Here is a 5,084-nt window from a genome sequence, read left to right on the forward strand (position 1 = left end):
CCTCGGCCGCTGGCCCGGGACCTCCCCGGCCGGCCCCGGACCCCGGGATGCCGCTTCCCTCCGCGGGTCGTGTACGAGGGCCTGAGTGGGCCTCCTCGCGGGGCTTTCCCTTCTGCCCGCGGGCCTTCGTCTGACCTCCTGTGTGCGGCTGAGCAGTGAGGATGTCGCGATGCCTCGGTTCTCGCGCGGCCATGAGGTGGGCTGCTCCTCCTTTTGAAAAAACTTGTTTTTTGAGTCGTCCAGGCTGGAGTGCAGGGCACGCTCCGTCGCCGCAGCCTCGAGCTGCTGGGCCCCAGCGATCCTCCTGCCTCAGCCCCCCAAGTAGCTGGAACTACAGCACGCGCCACCACAACTGGCTAGTTTTTTGATTTATTGTAGAGACGAGGTCTCACTAAGATGCCCAGGCTGTTGTTAAACCCCTAGGCTCAGGTAATCCTTCCGCCTCAGCCTCCCAAGAACTACAGGCATGTGCCACCATGCCCGGCTAATTTTTTGATTTATTGTAGAGGTGAGGTCTTGCCATGTTGGTCTCGAACCCCTGAGCTCAGGCAGCCCCCTAGCCTCCGCCTCTCAGAGTGCTGGGATTACTGGCTTGAGCCACGGCGCCCAGCGGCTGCTCTTGTGTAGAAGACAGGTGGAAGCTCTGAGAAGGTGACTCCATGGAGCCTCAGCCAGCAAGTGGTAAACTCTCTGAAAAGGCAGAGCAGAGCGGGGTTGCCTGGAGAGGTTTTTCCAGGACACGTGGGCGTGGCCAGAGGACAGGACTCAGGAGTTTGGGCTTTCCCTTTCAGTGCTGGGGTGTTGGGGGTGGCATTGAGGGGTCCCTCAGTGCACCAGCAGGGGCTTTCATGGCATCACTTTAGTTTTTTTTGTTGTTGGTAGGTGTTTACCTTAAGCTCACATTCCGACTAGTGAGCAGGGCTGTTCCTTGCACTTGTTTGATTGACATGCTATACTCATACCTAAAGCCGGGTGGGGTTCTAGGTTGCTGCCTCCCCTCCCTGCTCTGGGCTGCCTCTCTGACCTGTTCCTCCAGACTCGGGCTGTCTTACTAGGATACAGGTTAAGATGCCTCCTGTCAGGCCTTGTTCCTTCAGAGCTTTGCTGTGTATGTTTAACTCCTGTGGGCGAGTCCCAGTAGTGGCGGCAGTAGCCCAGCTGGAGCTCTGGATGCACGCCAAGCATTGGGAAATGGGCCCGGCCTGCTGCCTCCCAGTTGCTGACAGACTGACGGACTGTCTCGGATGAACGGGCAGCCTGCCGCTGAGCGCCGGGGTTTCCTTCGCGTTCTTATTTGCCTAACATCGCGGCTCCTCGGTAAAATGGCGTCTGATGGCCTGGCTCGTCCATCACCGACTACGCCATCGTCGCAGGTCTCTCGGCCTGTGTCTCTGTCGTCATGGAAAGGTAAACTGGCTGTGAGTGAGGAGGATGAACCAAGATGCCTTTACCTTGTCAAACACTTGCCGAGTTTCTTGTTCAGTGCCAGGCTCTGCTCCAGGCGAGGAGGCTCCCGGTGAGGGGGCCGGGCGCCCCACGGGGAGCATCTGACACTGTCCCGAAGCCATAGTGCGGGAGGGACCCCACGTTCTGCCCAGGCGGAGGGCGGCGGGTGTAGTGGGAGGTGGTTCTTCGCCAGTTCAGGCCGGAAGACATCCCTTGTCCGGCGCAGCCCCTACCACGCATGTTTTCTGTGCACCTGAAAGGTTTGGGAACCCCACACAGATAATAGCTGCTTTGCCTTTGGTGTCGCGTGATTTTTGTTTTGTTTTGTTTGTTTTTTTTGGAGTTGGCGTCTCCCTCTGTCACCCAGACTGGAGTGCAGTGGCCGCTCCCGGCCACCGCAGCCTTGTCCTGCTGGGCTCTGGCGATCCTTCCACCTCAGCCTTCCAAGTAGCCGGAATTACAGGCATGCGCTACCACGCCCGGCTGATTTTTTTTTTAATTTATTGTAGAGATGAGGTTTCGCTGCCCAGGCGGGTCTCGAACCCGTGGGCTCAGGCAGTCCACTCACCTCAGCCTCCCAAAGGTGCGGGATGACAGGCTGAGCCACCGAGCCCGGCATCGCTGTGATTTTTTAAAATGACAAAACAAGGACTATCCATTACCTTATGCTTTTAAAGTGTTAGGTTGATGCATAAGTTCCTAGCATTTGTTTTGGCATGGCCACACGATGGTGTTGGGAGTGTGCCTGTCGTTTGTCGCGACAGTTTGTGCTTGTGAATACACCTCGCCTTTTGCAGGTTTGAAGAAATGAGTGCTACTTGTGAACTAAAGAAGATGGTCAAGTGGAAAACAATGGACACGCCGGACATATTCTGTTTGAGTCACCCCGGCCTCCCAAAGTGCTGGGATTACAGGCTGAGCCGCTGAGCCACTGAGCCCAGCCCAATCTGGCAATTTTAAGATAACCTTCATCTGGGGCTGCTTTCCTCATGCGTAAATCTTTAAGTCTTCAAGTTCTCATGATACTTGTTGCCCTCAAGGGTTCTGAGACCCGGCACCTGCCATAGCGTCACTGCTACCCGCCATAGGCCGAGCATCTGATGGAGTCTTCAGGTGCCACGGAAAATGGAAGAGAAGGTGCATTTGCCTTGGGGGATTGCTGAGTTGCTGTGAAGGGGAGACCCTTTACACACTTTTGGCTCCAGAAATAAAGGAATAGCCCCACGCAGGGTTTATCCCCATGTTTTCTTTCTAGGTCCTGTAAAGATCACTGTGTGAATGTAGTGGGAGTTTTTACGCAATCAGAACTTACATTTTTGGCTTTTGGCAAAAAGGCAAAACAATGTTTTTTGTTGTTGTTTTGAGTTGGAGTCTCATTCTGTTGCCCAGGCTGGAGTGCAGTGACACGCTCACGGCCACTGCAGCCTTGGCCTGCTGGGCTCAGGTGATCTTCCACCTCAGCCTTCCAAAGTAGCTGGAACTACAGGTGTACGCCACCATGCCTAGCTAATTTTTGGATTTTTTTTTTTTTGAGAAGGAGTCACTCTTGTTACCCAGGCTGGAGTGCAGTGGCACACTCACGGCCACTGCATCCTCGACCTGCTGGGCTTAGGCCATCCTTCCACCTTAGCCTTCCAAGTCACTGGAACTACAGACACATGCCACCACACCCAGCTAGTTTTTGTAATTTATTGTGGAGACGAGGTCCCATCAAGTTGCTCGAGCTGGTGTCCAACCCCCAGGCTCAGGCAATCCTCTCACCGTGGCCTCCCAAAGTGCTGAGCCACCGCGCCTGGACTTTGATTTATTATAGAAATGAGGTCTCGCCATGTTGCCCAGGCTGGTCTCAAGTCTGCAGGCTCAGGCAATCCTCTCGCCTCCACCTCCCAAAGTGCTAGGATTACAGGCATAAGCCACTGTGCCCAGCTCAAAAACAATGTTTTAAATGCCTGCCGGACTGTAAACAAATCTGCGGTAGCAGGGGGCTCACATATTGTGTGTTGTGTATGTGGTCAGAGTTCCTCGTGATCTCACCATTGTAATAAAACTTGGCTTGAAGTGAAGGAACAACAGTATGTGCTTGTCATTATTTGAGTAACAGCAACATTCGTTATTTGTGTTTAAACTTTAGTCGTCAGGCATAGCTGTGCCCAGACTAGCATGTCTCTCTCTCAGCCCAAAAGATCAAAAAGGCACTAGCGCACAGGGTGGGACACAGTGATAGCAGACAGCGCAGTGTGGAGAGAGGGGAAGAGCAGAGGTCTGAAGTGCAAAGCTGGGTGGCGCTCGGGCACTGGATGCTGCTGCTGACGACCGGGGACTGGTGGGTCCCAGCTGCTCTCGCCCGCTGCAGGACATGCCGTGGGGTGCGGGTCACACGAGGTGCAGTGGGCAGCAGCTCCCTCCCTCCCCTAGGGCACATCTTGCCTTGGGGGCATGACTGAGTTGTGTGTCATCTTCCTGGTCATGCGTGGGTTAGTTCAGCCGTGAGACAGCGCGAGTGGAAAGTCGAGTGTCGGTTGTGATACTTGCCCTTTTGCTTTCTCACTGTCACCCAGGCTGGAGTGTAGTAGCATGCTCTTAGCTCACTGCAGCCTTGACCTCCTGGGCTCAGGCAGTCCTTCTGCCTCCGCTTCCCAAATAGCTAGGACTGCAGGCATGCACCACCATGCCCAGCAACTTTTCGCATTTTTTTTGTGGAGGTGAGGTCTCACTATGTTGCCCAGGCTGGTCTGGAACTCCAGGGCTCAAGTGATCTTGCTTCCTTGACCTCCCAACGTGTTGGGATTACAGGCATGAGCCACCATGCCTGGATGATACTTGCCCTTTTTGATAAAAAAGGTGAAATATTTCATCATTTGACTATAGTACCTTCTTTGGGGTTAAAATCTGAAGTTTGAAATATAGATGTTTGTAAGATATAAATCTTGAGTAATTAGGGGAAAGAGGCTTCCTGGAAAATGTACAGTGTTATCTGCTAGACTGATTTTTTTTTCCTTGAGTCAGGGTCTCCCCTCTGTCCCCAGGCAGACCTGCCAGAAAGAGGAGGAAGCACAATCAGAAGATGAACACAAACTCACACACACACAGAAGATGTCTCTTATGCTCTTAGGGATTCCGTTTAGAGTTGGAGTCTCACTCTGTTGCCCAGGCTGGAGTGCAGTGGCACACTCCCAGCCACCGCAGCCTCGACCTGTTGGGCTCCGGCCATCCTTCCGCCTCAGCCTTCCAAGTAGCTGGAACTACAGGCCTGCACCATCACGCCCGGTAGTTTTTTGATTATTGTAGAGATGAGGTCTCGCCAAGTTACCCAGGCTGGTCTTGAACCCTGACTCAGGTAATCCTCTCACCTCTGCCTTCCAAAGTGCTGGGGTTACAGGCGTGAGCCACCACACCTAGCCCACATTTCTTTTTAAAAGTTCATTTTTTTAGACACAGGTAAATTAAATTGATAGAAGATGTACCTATTAGGACATGCACATTTAAAGCATTTTTTGTCTTATTTAGTGATTTAGTGATGCACAATAAAAATATGTATATATTTAAAATATATACATATTTTTAAATGGAGACAGAAGCCAGGCTCGGTGGCTCAGCCTGTAATCCCGCGCCTTTGGGAGGCTGAGGTGAGTGGATTG

Source organism: Carlito syrichta, unplaced genomic scaffold (genome assembly GCF_000164805.1).
Source record: "Carlito syrichta isolate Samal-C Ts95f unplaced genomic scaffold, Tarsius_syrichta-2.0.1 Scaffold154289, whole genome shotgun sequence".
Taxonomy (NCBI): domain Eukaryota; kingdom Metazoa; phylum Chordata; class Mammalia; order Primates; family Tarsiidae; genus Carlito; species Carlito syrichta.